General features: G+C 57.0%; 1 protein-coding gene and 1 long non-coding RNA gene across 6 annotated transcripts in view; one reads left to right on the forward strand and one right to left on the reverse strand.

Annotated features, from left to right (window-relative positions):
* Window positions 1-14746, reverse strand: part of SEPTIN9 (septin 9) — a 151823-nt gene that overhangs the window by 31861 nt on the left and 105216 nt on the right. The window contains exon 1 of one of the 5 annotated variants that reach the window (XM_035025910.1): window positions 2949-3107. The exons of 3 other annotated variants lie outside the window; for them this stretch is intronic. The gene's annotated coding sequence lies outside the window, so the exon portion shown is untranslated. Of the gene's footprint in view, window positions 1-2109; window positions 2403-2948; window positions 3108-14746 lie in introns of those variants that run through there. One more of the 5 variants, XM_035025911.1, reaches the window with a different exon arrangement.
* On the forward strand, window positions 2168-4851 carry LOC118024222. Its single transcript, XR_004683035.1, has 3 exons — window positions 2168-2248; window positions 2971-4700; window positions 4803-4851. It is a non-coding gene; the product is annotated as an uncharacterized LOC118024222 (long non-coding RNA).

Consider the following 14746-nt stretch of genomic DNA (forward strand, 5'->3'; position numbering starts at 1 on the left):
GCGCCCAGAACCCTCGGGTGGTACGGAAAAGCCGGCCCAAGAGTTCATGGCGCAGGGGGCATGGGATAATGGAAGCTCGGCCAGTCAACCAACAGCTTCCTAAGAAAGCACGGAGATCTCTGACAACACAGGAAGCTGGGCACGGCTGGAGGCTGCTGGGGGCGCTCTCTTAAGGATGGGGTCTTCCCCTCTGTGAATGCCCCTAGGGAATGCTTCTGTCCTATCTGAGAATGACAAGGGCAGCTCAGGCAGTGACATAACAGGAAGTGGGGAGGGTCTGTGGCCAGGGAGGTGGGGAAGGGGGGGAGGGAAGTCAGCCCAAAGACTCTGGTCGCCCAAGCGGATACAGGGCTTCTGGGGTGAAAGCCCCTGTGGACCCCGTGCTCCAGGCTTGGGGCAGTGGGCCAGGCACTCAGGGAATGACCCCACGGGCCCCAACCAGGCCTGTCTTTGGCTTGGGTGGCTGGGGCCTTGTGACTGCCTCCTTCCCATCAAGAAGGGTGCCATCTCCTGGGTCCTGGAGCCCAAAGTGCCCCACACAGAGCAGGCCCCTCCCCACACACCGGCGACCTGGCCGTCATCCCTGACGCTGTGCCAGGCACATGGAACAGTCTGGTGGAAATACACACACACACACACCAGTGGACACAATAGTGTTGCAGGGGGCACAACATGGAAATGATCGGGGACCGTGGGGATGCCTGGGAGGGGTCAGCCGCGGAAGAGGTCTCCTTCCGCAGTCACACCTTAGCCCAAAGGTGACCCAAAGGAGAAAAGCAAGAACCCTACCCTATCAAAGAGGTCTCAAGGAGACACTGGCCCTCCGGCCCCAAATGGTTAAACAAACTCATTCTTCTTCCTATTTCCTGAAAAGGGGCCCCCTGGGTTGCCACGGGGAGCCAGCCAAAGAGAAATGACATTTATGTAAACACCCATGGAGGCAAGGCAACATGAATGAAATGGGAAACCCACATGTAAATTGTAAGGGAATCGAAGGGATTATACGACAATGGGGGCTTTTTCTCCCTTGTCCCCGAACAGGATTTTCCATGACGGATCCAAACCAAATTCCTACTGGGGTGCTGTCCCTACAGCCAGAAACCCACGGACTGGACGGCACATTTTTCTCCAGGAAAGGAGTTTCAAACTGCTCTTTGGTGAGGAGAGATGCTCCCCCAAACCTCTGACAAAAGCCCGGCAGATTTCCTGGCAGAGAGGAAACGGAGGGGGACCAGGATGGAGGGATCCTGGGCGGGTGGGGGCATGTGGGATGAAGTTTCAGGAGCAAATGGCATTGGCTCTGAAGCCCCTCAGCCCTCCCAGCATTGGCGCACGCGTGCTGCGCTGGGCCGGCCGTGGGATTTGAGTCTGGGGGGTTTCCCAGAGCCTCAGCTGGAAGGCCCTTTCGATGGCAGGTCCCCATGGAGCTGCTTCCTCGCCCCTGCTCCTTGACCCGGAGCAGTGGACCGTCCCACTCGTCCGGCACGGCGCACGCATTCCGGCCCCTGCCCGCTCCGGGAACAAGCCGCACCTCCCCACAGCTCCCCGGAACCCAGAGACGAGCTGCAGCCGACTCCCCGGCGCACAATACCATGTCGGATCCCGCATTTCTAGCGTCTGCTGAACCCCATCTCCGGCCCGGCCTCTGGGCCGCCGGGCCCAACGGCTGACAATCGGTGCGGAACGGTTTTAAGACACACGGCGGCCAATCCGAGTCCCCCCCGCCCCCGCCCGGCCTCCTAGAAGTCAGGGAAGCCCCTTGCGAAAGGGAAACAGGCTCCAAGAAACTCCCCGCCCAGGAGGACCTAACCACTCAGCCTAGCTGGCCAAATATTTACAAAGAGATCGCTGTGGCCGCACAAAGCCCTTTTCTTCTGCTCCACGGCCGAAAATCTGGGCCCCGCGTGGAGACCGAGCTCCCGCCGCCCCTCTCCCGGGGACCCGGGGCTGTCCTGCCGGCAGGGGGGGCCGGGCCCAGGGGGTCGCCCCGGGGAGGCGCCGTTCCCGCCCCGCCGCCGCGCCCTCGGAGGGCCACCGGGCGGCCGCACCACCTGAGGGCCCCCGCCACCGGTGCGAGGCTGCAAGGAACAAAGGGAGCGGAGGACTCACCCCAGCAGCTGAGTCGGGCTGAGCCGGCCGCCGGCAGAGAGCGCGGCCCGCCCACCAGGTCACATGGCTCCGAGCCGAGCAGAGGATCAAAGGGGCTTTGTGGCCGCGGAACAAGGAGCCTCCCAGAGCGCGGGCAGAGGTAGGAGGGACCGCCTGAGAACGGAGGCTCGGGGGCAGGGCGAGGGGAGTGGAGGGGAGGCCGCGGAGGAGACCAGGGGCGCCCGGCTGAAGGCCTGAAACCAACCGGGGTGTGCAGGGTGCATCCCGGGCATGAGAAGCGCCAAGCTCCCCAGCCGGCTTCAGAGTCACCCCCAAAAGGAAAGCGCCCCGGGCCCCGGGAAAGAGCTCCGGGAAGCAGAGAGGGAAGGAGGCTCTCACCCGGACGCCCGGTCCAACTGCCCTGGCCAGAAGTCAGTGCGCCAGCAAAGCCTCCAGTCCCCTCCCCCCAGACTGTCCTCCTGCCTGGGTGAGGCGGGACGGGAGTGCAGGCTGGTGCCGGGAATCTGGCGCTGCCCGGGGGCGCCCTCTCCCCCTGCCGCCCCGCCCAGCACTCCCCCCTCTGCCAGGTGAGCCCCAAATGGGCCCTGACCCCGGCCAGCTCAGATGACACGCCCAGCCCAGCGGGCAGGCCGCCCCCCGGGTCGGCAGACCTCCCCAGGAAAGCCGTGAAGAACCAAAGCCGGGGTTGTCCCGGAGTCCGGGCGTCGGGGGCCGGAGCGCAGCCAGCCCGGTGTGCCGTCCACTGCCTAAGGCTACTGTGGCGGAAACACCCCCAAGGGAGAAGCAGCAGAAGGGGGACTGGGGTGAGGGCTAGGGAGGTGGGGGTGGTGCCAGCTCACCCTGAGCTCCTTCTTCTTCCAGGAGCCTAAGGACTCCGATTCGGGCGGCCGCTCCTACAGCCCTCAGGGCCCCGGGCGATGAGTCACCCTCCCTGCAGACCCCGGTGAAGCGCTGGGACCCTGAGGGGGATGGGCTAGGTGGTCCCCAGAGGGAGGAGCTTGGGAGCCACGCTGTTTGGGGCTGGGCCTGGGCGCTGGGATCTGCCAGACCCATCCTGTGCCACGACCTCTGACCCTGATGAGTCACTCCCAGGCACAGGCGTGGCCAAGGCAGCCCCAGGCCTACTCCCGACTAGGAGAGAGCTCCCGCTGGTTTTGGGAATTTGCAGAGGCCGGGAGCGAGGAAGTTCAAGTGCAAAGGAGCCCTGAGTGACACCTGAGCAGGCCGTCCTAGGGCCATCCGTCCTCCCACTCCCTGGAGGAGTAGCTCTGGCCCAGGCCCCGCTCCGAGGCATGCTCTCCTTCCCCATGCCCACACCCCCCCCACATGGCTGGTGGGTGAGGCCCCAAGCACCCACCCCACTGGCCACACTGGCAGACTGACCACGTCCAGTTGGTCCACCTTCCAGTTCCTCAGAAGCCAGCTCTCCCTAGTAGCAGCCACTGGCGGGGCCAACCTGGCCACTCCGCACTCCAGAGGCCAATTTCCTCCCCGCGGCCTCCCAAGTCTCCCAGTTTGCCATAATGGTCAGGGGGCTGCCCTCCTGCTCCCTTCCCCACCCTGCACAGAGTGTAGAGGCGCTGCCGTGGGTCTCTGGGCCCCCGGGCCAAACACAGGGAGCGTCAGGGGAGGGACTGGGCGTCCAGAGTCCTTGTTCCCATCCCAGTGGGAGGGAGGACAGTGAGGGCCTCAGAGACACACCCTAGAATCAAGGCCCCCCTCATTCAAATCAGCCTTGGCTCATTACCCAACCCTGTGGGACCTGACCTTCCCCACCTGTGAAATGGACATGATCACCTCTAGTCGCAAGAACTAAGACAAGACATGACGGACATGACGTCCGGAAGGAGGAAGACTGGCCACTCAAAATTGACGCTTCTCTTTCCTCCAAGAAGGTGGTTTCCTAGGACAAGGAATAGGGAGGGCCGCGCCCCTCCAGCCACCCCCTGCCCAACCTGCTGGGCCCTTGTCGCTGGGCCCTGAAGGACAGCTCCAGCAACCATCACCAAACGACACCAGGAGGGACTCCTGCCATGCCGGGTGTCAAGGCTGACACGGAACCTTGGAGATGCCATCTCCACTCTACACCTGTCCTGTGGACAGGGCCCTTCCTTCCCAGCGCTCCCCTTGGAACCTCCTTCCCTGCCTCTCACCTAGCCTTGTCCCCCAGGGCCCACCACCCCTTCCTGGGCACCACGTGGGCAACCGCCAGCTCCCCGAGGCCACTCCCTGCGCTACCTTCCTCCTCCCCCTACACCCCTGCAGGCCGCTGGCCCTGGAGGTGGCCTGGGTGCTTTCCACACGTTCCCTGCTCACCGCCCTCCGGATGGGGGTCTCCAAGGGCACAGGAGAGGGACTCCCTGCGCCTGACAAGACCCCCAGCCCGGGGGGGCGCTTTTCCAACGCAGAAGCCCTTCCCCCACTCTGGGGCCTGCTCAAAGTTCTCGACCGCTCAGCACACACAGCGTCTAGAGGAAGAGCCTGAAGCCCTCACAGCCGCCCACCGAATCCCGCAGCAGAAACAGAAGGCCCAAGGCACCAGAAGCACACATTTTCAAGTTTCCAGTGGCCACATTTATAAGAAGAAACAGGTGACATTTAATATATTTTACTTAATACAGCCAAAATATTATCAACTCAACATGTCATCCGTATAAAAACTTGTTTTTTTTATTTTTAATTTTTTTTAAAAGAATCTATTTTAGGGAGAAAGAGAGAAAGAGGGAGACAGAGCATAAGCAGGGGGAGCAGCAGAGGGAGAGGGAGAAGCGGACTTCCCGCCGAGCAGGGAGCCCAACACGGGGCTCGATCCCAGGGCCCCGGGATCACGACCTGAGCCGAAGGCAGACACTTCATCGACGGCGCCCTGAAACTCTTTAAATATTTTACGTTTTTTCTTCTTTCTGTACTAAGTCTTTGAAATTCAGTGTGCATCGTACATTCACGGCACCTCCCGATTTGGACTAGGCACGTTTCTTTTTTTCTCGTTTTTAAGGTTTTATTTATTTAAGTTATTTCTGCACCCCCTGTGGGGCTCGAACTCACGACCCCGAAATCAAGGGTCGCACGCTCTTCCAAGGGAGCCCGCCGGGCACCGCTGGTCGCAGCACGTTTTAAGCGGTCGCTGGCTGCCGTGGCTGCCATGCTGGGCACAGCTGTCCAGGTGTTCCCGACTGCACCCTGGGGGTACACCAGGTCCTTGGCGAGCTGTTTATTCAGACCACAATGTTTCAGCGCTATGCTTCGTTCTCAGCGGTGGATGCACAGCCACAGTTGGGGTGCTACAGGATACAGCTCCATGGAACCCACAGGAGCATCTCCTATATGGCTGAGGCCACTGATCCCTACATCACAGCGTCCCCCTTCTGGGATGTGCTGGGGACATTTCTCCCAGATTCTACTATCAGAAAGAGCAGAACTTCTCCAGAGAAGTTACTTTGCTAGATTTGTGCTAAGCATCAGTGAGACCACCACCCGTTTCTGGGGTTCTCTATCCTATCTGGTTCACAGGTGCTCAGGCCGGGGCGAACTCCTGACTCGAAGGCAGCCAGCCACAGGCTGACCAGAGGCCCGACCTCACGCCTGGCTCAAACAGGTGATGAGCTGGGCCGCTGGAGTTCCGCCCCCCTCACCCCCAGCAGCCCAGACCAAGGAGCCTTTTCTGATCGAGGGTCCAGAAGCTTGAGGTCATGTAGAAGCTTGAGGGCTGGGAAGTTGTCTGGGGCCATTTGCAAAGGGAGAGAGGGCAGAGTAGGGGGGGGAGCGCAGGCGGAGACCCCAAGAAAGGAGCAAGGGAGAAGAGAGCATGGGCTGGCTGAGCTCTTGCAAACCCTGCCCTTTCTGAGCCCAGGCATTCCACACGTCGACTTCCTTGCGCCTTACGTCCTTCCAATAACCAGCTCGTCCTGCCTCTGTTTACTGACTTCAAAGTCACACACAGCCACACTGATTAGAAAAGAGTCTATAAAGACAGAAAGCAGATTGGGGGTTGCCAAGACCGGGGTGGGAGGGGGGGTGAGAACTGACCGCTTAGTAGACATAGGGTTTCCTTTTGAGGGGATGGGAATGTTCTGGAACTAGATCATGGTAATGTTGCCCAACCCTGTGAATGTGCTAAGTGCTATTAACGGTAAATTTCATGTTCTGGGTACTTGATACCATAAAAAATATATTTATAAGAAAAAGAGTCTAACGTATCCTTTTTTCTCTTGAGCTGGTTTGTTGTGTTGTTTCCTACCTGGAGACCACAAGGGCCCCAAGACAAAGCGTGCTGGGGGAGATGGAGCAACACCCCCTGCCTGGAGCCTGGGAAGGTCCCCTGATACGGCAGGAGGAACTCGAGATGCAGAGACCATCCTGCGATGTCCGGGGTCCCTATCTCGTCACAGGTGTCCTGTGGGAAAGTTGAAGACTACAGAGAAGGTGACCACATGACGATGGGGGCAGGGACTGGGGTGCCGTGGCCACAAGCCAAGGACCGCCGGCAGCCACCAGAAGCTGGAGGAGGCACAAGGACAGATTCTCCCTTGGGGCCTCCGGGAGGAACCAGCCCTGCCCACACCTTGCCATACCCCAGTGACCCTGACCCCAGACCCAGGGCTTCTAGAACTGTAGGAAAGTAGGCTTTTCTGTTGCGTGAGGCTACGGTAATTTGTGCTACTCCGCCACAGCGGCCCCAGGACCCTTACACAGCCCTGCAATCCTGACCTGACCCGGAGTAAGGTAGGAGCTTCCTCCTACAAATGTGGAAAGAAACACTCAGAGCTAGAAGGAAACTTGCTCCAGGCCAAGGCAGCCCAGAAGCAGGAACAGGATCCCTCCCAGCCCTTTGGAGGGGGGTCTAGGTCGGATTTTCCAAGGCTGTCACTTCTGGGAAACTCTGGCCCCTTCGCTGGACACGAAGCTGCCGTGTGGGGAAGGGGAGAGGGTGCTATGGTGTCCCTGCCTGACAAGGAGGCCTGCCGTGGGCCATTTCCACCTGCTTGTGAGCAGCACCCACTGCCCTTCCTGGGGGACCCCCACCAGAATGGTCATCAGGGAGGTGGCAGCCCTGGTCAGCTGTCCTCCAGCAGGGTCCTACTCTGAAAGCTGCAGGGGGGCAGCTGGGGCAGGCTCCCACCTCCAAATGGGCCAGTTGGGAGAAAAGCACAGTCTGGTGGTGTCACCCACCCCGCCATGCGGGGACGCCCACGTGATGCCCAGGACCCACCCTCTGGCCCACAGCAGCAGCAGAAGGGAAAGGAAGTGGTCACATGGCATCCTCCCTCCCCTCCCCCTCTCACACACATTCAGGCACGCACGCCCCAGTGCCCAGGCCCCCCACTTTCTCCTACCAAGCCCGAAGCCTGGTTGTAAACACGACACTCAGCCCTCCCACGACCTCTTTTCCAACCCACCCTGGGCAAACTCCCATGGGATGCAGCAGATACTTGCCATCAAAGGCCGAGAAAAAACACCCTTCCCTTTGCTCTGCAGGCGGGTCGCTGGGCTGGCCTGCACACAGGGCAGAGGAAGGCTGGCGGGTCAGCAGTGTGGGGCACCGCTAATGTGGGCAGCCAGCAGGTGCAGCCACGCACCCCCCGGGGGGGGAGCCCGCACACGGCCCTGCTGTCCCTAGGGGGACTCCCAACGGCCCCAGAGTGAGGGTTCAGGCAAGCCTGGGGGGCGGGGACCTGCAAAGTCTCTTGCCACAGAGCAATGCTTAGCGGGCTGGTGGTTCAGTCATATCTGGTTGACATCTTTCCTCGGGTTCCTTTGCAACTTGACCGAGGACAACAGTCAGGCTGCTCCTAATCTCAAAAACAAGCCCCCTCCTTGGGCCCAGCGACGTCCTCCAACCGTTGATGTTCTCTCCACCTCTTAACAGTTGGTCTGCACTGTGGTTCTATCTTCCCACCACGTGCTCGCGTCTTAACCTCTGCTGTCTGGCGTCTGCCCATCTCACTATTAAAACCGCTCTCTTGAGAAAACGCTCAGCGCCAACATCCAGCTCCACCAGGCTGGCCTGGGCCACCACGTGACACAGATGAACCGCCCCTCCTTCTGGAAAGGCGCTGCTCGGGGCACTATCCTCTCCTTGTCCCACAGCACACGGGGGTCTCCTCTCTGTCCCCAGAGTCACCCCAGAGACAGCCTGCCCAGCTCAGCCACCCCTCAAAGCACACTGTCTTCTCCAGGGCTTGCAGTCTCCCAAACCCCTAAAATCCCCACCCCTGTTAAAAGTCACCGCCTCCAGGGAGCCCTCCAGACGCCCTCCCTCAAACATGACCACCCTTCTGTGTTTCCGGAGTCACACCCTGATCTGGAGCACTTGCCAGAGGGACTTACTCACCCCCTCCTGGTCTCCTAGGCAGCAGATACGGGTTTGTGGAGCACCGAGGCAGGAAGGGCCCATTTCCTCCTTTCTAAGAAGTGTGGGCCTCCCACCTCCACTGTCAGGTTGCCTCTTCCCCTTCAGGGCACCTTAATACACATTTCTTTCTCCTGTTCAAGAGCTATCATGTCAACAGGGTGTCTTAGAAATTACGTGATGATATCTTAACTTTAGAAAATCGTGCTCCTCCTCGGCAGCCAGCTCTGTTCTCCCGCGGGCGTGATGGCCACTCAGGAGGATCAGAGCGGCCCCGGGCACACTTCCAACCACACCCACCCCACCCACCCCAGCCTCCCTCGGGAACCCGCGAGCCCCGGGGCTGCGAGCTCCCCGCTGACACCCAGCCACAGAACAACCCCCGAACCCTGCGCGGATTTCAAAGACTGTTTGATAAACACCGAGCGGTCTCCTACGTGCTCTCTCCGGGGTGTCAGGAGGGAGGACCGCCAGGTGGGGGCGCTCCAGGTTGGCTTTAGGTGCGGTGCGGAGGCCTCGCCCTCGCTTCACCGAAACAAGGACCAAAACCAAAAGCCCAGCAGCTAAGATGGTGGGATTCTGAGTCAGACAACACAGGACTTGGTAGTTAGAGGGGGGCCCAAGGCTCTGACAGCCCAGTGTCTGGCTTCTGGAAACAGGTTCTCAATCCTAGCAGCACATTACTATTCTACTGGGGAACTCCCAAGAAATACAGAGGCCTGGGCCCCACCCTGGCCATTCCGATTTCACTAATCCAGGGGTTCGTATTTTTTAAAAACTTCTTAGGGAACTCTACCGTGTATTACATTCCGGGTTGAAAAGCACCTTGTGGGGGCGCCTGGGTGGCTCAGTCGATGAAGAGTCTGCCTTTGGCTCAGGGTCCTGGGATCTGACCCCACAGGGAGCCTGCTTCTCCTTCTCCCTCTCCCTCTGCCCCTCCCCTGGCTTGTGCTCTCTCTCTCTCAAATAAAATCTTAAAAAAAAAAACACCGTGTGGGACTGATAGATACATACACACATCTGGGATCTGACGAGATCCCGGGATCTACGGCAAGAGCATTCTGAGCCAAATGTACCCAAGAGGAACGCATGGGATGAGTGGGGTGCTGGGGGGTCGGGGATCAAAAGCTCCTTCAAGGCGCGCCTGGGTGGCTCAGTCGTTAAGCGTCTGCCTTCAGCTCAGGTCGTGGTCCCAGGGTCCTGGGATCGGGCCCCGCATCGGGCTCTCTGCTCCGCGGGAGGCCTGCTTCTCCCTCTCTCGCTCCCCCCTGCTTGTGTTCCCTCTCTTGCTGTGTCTCTCTCTGTCAAATAAATAGAAATCTTTGGGGAAAAAAAAAAAAAAAGCTCCTTCAACTGTCCAGAAAAGGCCATTCAATGGGCAAGGCTCAGGCTTTTCATTAAGTGTCTCCAGGCTGCCCGCTGCCTGGCTGGGACTTGGAAAAGAACAAGAAAAAAGGAGACCTAGGAAGGGGTCCAGAGTACATCACTGTGGCATAAAAGTGATTTTGAGAAGCCATTTGAGCTCCTGAAATCTCTTATCTGTCTAAAAGCAGAACTTCCCAGAAGGACTCCATTGTCATCAATCCCCTGCTCTGGGCAACCAGGCAAGACTGACTTTATCACAGATGAGAAGTCTTCACACCACACCTAAACAGACACTCACAAAACTATCTACCTCCCATCTATTCTCCTAAGGGCCACTTATCTTTCCAAAACGTCATTTGTTTTCCAGTAAGTGCTCTTCTCCCCCTCCCGTGATACCATATAAGCTTCAAGTTCTAACTGCCCCTTTGAGTCACATTTTTCTGTAAACTCCCATATGTATATGATTAAAGCTGTCTTTTCTCTCACTACTATGGCTCTTGACAGTTTAATTTGGAGGGGGGGCTCCTACCAGTTTAATTTACAGACCCCCAAGTCCTGAACCTAAGAGGATAGAGGAAAAGTTTTTTCCTTGCCAGCACCCACAAAACAAAAACAAAAACCGCCCCTCTCTTCACTGCAGATGCACCCTTTCCCCACCCACAGCCAACAATTTAGACCCATTTCTGAAAGCAGGAAAATTTGTCCTGTAGGATGCTCCCATCCTGAAAGGTTTCCACAGATATATCCATCAACTGCTACCCTCCACAGTCCCTCTTTTGATGTTCACAAGTATTTATCAGCATATTAAATATTATATTCTACAGAGTTCTTTTTTTAAGCTTAAACTCTTTATTTCTTAAACTTGTTGGATGGGGGAACCACTTTGCCTCTTTAATACCTATTAATGGTCCCAGAGAGAACAGAGTTTGGGAAACACTAGTTTAGACTTCTCAGCCTGTTAGCACTCTGCTCTGGTTCCAGACCAGACATCAGATTGGTCCAGACCCTCTGGACACAAGCTGGGGTGGGAGCAGAGATCATGAGCCCCACAGGTAGGACGGCTTACCCGAGGCCGCCACAGATCTTGGAATAATCTTTTTAAATCCAAATTCCAAAGTTAACAGAGAACACAAGAACATATCCGGCAGCATTGTGTATAAAGGCAAAAACTGAAAACAACCCAGTGTCCATCAAGGAGAGAACAGAAAACCCTGGTATATCCACCCACCGATGACCCTTTGGCAGTGAAAACACACAGACCAGAACTACAGACACAAGGGCAGATGACCTCAATTTCCAAACATAAAAAGACACAAAAGGATGCTTATCCATAATATGCCCCAGTTATGCAACGTGCAAAACAATACCATGCACGACTGAGAGAAACACAGCAACACAGCAAAAGTTCTAAGGCCCACGTGGGAAGGATGAGCGTGAGCACAGGATGCGGGCGCGTCTGGTGGGAGGAAGGAAACAGGGCTGGTTAATGAGGTTGCTCAGGCTGGACAGAGACACGCAGGTGTTCACTGTCCGGGACGGTGCAGCTTTATTAAAAACTAAATCGGAGGGCGCCTGGGTGGCTCAGTTGGTTGAGCGACTGCCTTCGGCTCGGGTCATGATCCTGGAGTCCCGGGATCGAGTCCCACATCGGGCTCCCTGCTCGGCGGGGAGTCTGCTTCTCCCTCTGACCCTCCCCCCTCTCATGTACACTCTCTCTCTCTCTCATTCTCGCTCTCTCAAATAAATGAATAAATCTTTAAAAAAAAAAAAACTAAATCGGAGGCCCCGGGGAATAACAGGGCGTGAGCTTTTCTGTCACTAACTGGCTAAAGGCATAATAACCTCCCTGAGCCTCAGTTTACTCACCTGCAAACCAAGGCAACAAACCCATCTGCTAGTCAGCTGCTTGCAAGGAGCCTGCTCAAACTTTCTGCCCTCCCTGATGGGGTTCTGGGCAGGATGATAATAAACTTACAACCCCAAAGGCCTTCAAAAACCACACGAAGCTCCTAACGAAGCTCCTAACCAGGAGCGGGGAGCCAGCGACTCTGGGCCTGTTTTTGTGACCTGGCAGAAAACACCCCAGCCAAAGGAAACCTTGTTTTTTCCTCCGGGGCAGAGGCCTTGGTCTCAGGCCTGAGGTCTGCCGGCTGCTCAGGCTATCTGACATGAGGCTTCTCTCAGCCCCAGACCCATTTTTACTGGGGGGCCCCTGAAGCCCCTCATCCCTTTAGCACAGACACTGTGCAGATGAAACCACCATCCGCATCAATGGAGAAGCTCGTCTGAACTGGGCCCGAGGCGGCCCTGCTCTTCCCTCTCTCCTGGCAGAACCAGGAGCTCAGGAAACTCGAGGCTGTGAAGCTGCCGGAACATCATCTCCAGCTGTTTATTCAGAGAGGGGACGCTGACCCTCCCGGGCTCACTCCATAAGCCCCAGCAACCCTAGTGCCAGACCCTCCCTGCCCGGAGGAGCCTGTGGTCTCAGGCAACCACCCCACTTCGCATTCCATCCCCCACCACTTAGCAGCTGAGGGACTCTGGGCAAATTTCTAAACCTCTTGGAAGCGTTTTCCCATATGCCAAAAGGGGGAAGGGGCTCTCCCCTCCCCGGGAGCGGAGAACGAGAAGGAAAGAAGAGGCAGACCGTGCACAGACCAGCGCCGTGCCTACACCCAAGCAAGTGCTCCAGAGCGACGCCTGCCCACCTCTTCCCGGCACCAGCGCTGGCGAGGGGCCGGGACCAGCCTGCAGCAAGCAGGCATCTGCCAGCCTTAAGATGCATGGCGCTCTGAGCGGGAAGTGAAAACAGGAATAAGCAGAAACTGTTGGTGAACAGACAGGCTGTGAGCATCTGTGCTTTAAAACCCTAATGGTGCACCCACAGGATCTCCTGGGGAATTTCTCTTTTAAAAGTACATTTAAAAGGGCGCCTGGGTGGCTCAGTTGGTTAAATGACTGCCTTCGGCTCAGGTCATGATCCTGGAGTCCCGGGATCGAGTCCCGCATCGGGCTCCCTGCTCAGCTTCTCCCTCTGACCCTCCCCCCTCTCATGTGCTCTCTCTCATTCTCTCTCAAATAAATAAATAAAATCTTTAAAAAAAAAAAAGGACATTAAAAAAAGAAAAAGATATAAATACACAATAATCAATGAAAGAAGGCAAAATAAATTAAAAAAATAAAAGTATGCTGTCTAGTACATTAGGTAAGTTCAAAACCAGGCAAAATTCTTTGGGGGGATGGAACATTTCTGTCCCCCGACTACGGCGGGGAGTACATGAATCCATGTACGTGATAAAAGTTCGTGGAACCAAATGCCAAAAAACAAAGCGCCGTAAAGCTGGTGAAGCTTAGTGAGGTCTGCAGCTGAGTTCATACTGGACCACCGTCATTTCCTGGCTTTGATAACGAACCAAATCCTGTAACATGTCATGGGGGAGGATGCTGTGCTGGGTAAAGGGCACAGGAACTCTCTCCTGTGACTTTTGCAATGTCTTGTGAGTCTAAGACTATTTCAAAATAAAGTTTTTAAAAAGTACATCAAAAATGTAATATGCCGTGAACACTGACCACGATATACAAGTTAGAAACGGGGTACAGGACACTTCATTCCTTCCGTCTCTTCGTGTGGTGCGTCTGCATGGTGTCCGAAGCGCAGGCTCTGTTCCGGGTGAGAGGACCCTGGCAGCTCAGGTCTCGGCAGGGAGGAGACACAGAGCTAAAATGCGGTGGTAGACAGAAGCCAGGCGGAGGATCTGGCAACACTTAGCAAGGGCCCCTGGCACCTGAGAACAGTCCATCAAGGCTGTTCCCAATGAATGCTAAAAGAGGCCCAAGCCCTGTGAGAGAGCAGGATTCCCAGGCAGGGGCATCTGCACGCACATGTCAGGAGAGGCCGAGGGGTAAGTCAGGAGGCCGGAGGTCCCCACTGTCCTAAAGTGTCATTCCCAGCTGTTTTTCCCAGACCCCAGGATAGGATGATCACAGGGATTTGCTCACCGGGTCCCCACTCAGCTCAGAAAGTGATGGTTTCATGGCCATAAGGAAGAGCCTAACTCTTGCAAGCTGCTGGCCTTGGGGTGCCAATGGGTAAAGGCGGGGGTAGAAAACCCACTCACCAAGGTCTCTGGGAGCCCTGGGCAGCCTGGAGGCCCCTGCAGGAGGTAGGGGGCAGCAGCAGTCTGCAGAGAAGCCCCCCATGCCCATGCAGGGCATCTGGCCCGTCCCCACTTTCAGCCAGGCCCCAGCCCTCAAGCCAGGGGCATGCTCTGGTCCCTGGGGCTCCCAGGGCTACAGGGCCAAGACAAGCGGCCGATGCAGGCCTCGGGTCACCTGGGGGCTGCGGGGAAGGGAGCAGAGACTGCAGGGGTTGTTCTCCCAGCTCCCCCGGGCCCATCCAGTTTGCTCCCTGAAGTCCACTAACCGTCCACCATGGAAGAAAGTGCTTGAGGGGACGAGCTGAAAATCTGGCTTGAACTCCCTGCGTGCCCCTGACCCTGGCACTGAACTTCCCTGGGCCTCCCTTTCCTCACTTGCAAACCAGGCAGATGAACCCCAGAGTCTCTTTCAGCTACAGAATTCTCAGAAAAAAAAAAAAAAAAGCCACAAGAATGAGGCAGGCGGGCCGGCTCACACCCTTGCCTTCACTTGTGAAAAGGGGAGTCAGCTTCTCGACTGGACTCTTTCCTGCCCTGCCTGGGGGAGCCTTCCTGCGGACTCCGGAGCAGGCAGAGGCTGGGGGAGCCCAGCGTCTTCCAGGGCTTGGGACACACAGAGAATTCCCCCAGAATTTTTCCAGAAGGAGATCACCACTTCCTGACTGTATCAGCTTTCCATCGCTGCTATAACAAACTGCCACAAACTTAGTGACCTACAACACAAATTTGTCATCTTACAACATTCTGCTTCTCTGGGCCCCTCTGA

The sequence above is a fragment of the Mirounga leonina genome, unplaced genomic scaffold, assembly GCF_011800145.1.
Source record: "Mirounga leonina isolate KUSES-001 unplaced genomic scaffold, KU_Mleo_1.0 Mir_197, whole genome shotgun sequence".
Lineage (NCBI taxonomy): Eukaryota > Metazoa > Chordata > Mammalia > Carnivora > Phocidae > Mirounga > Mirounga leonina.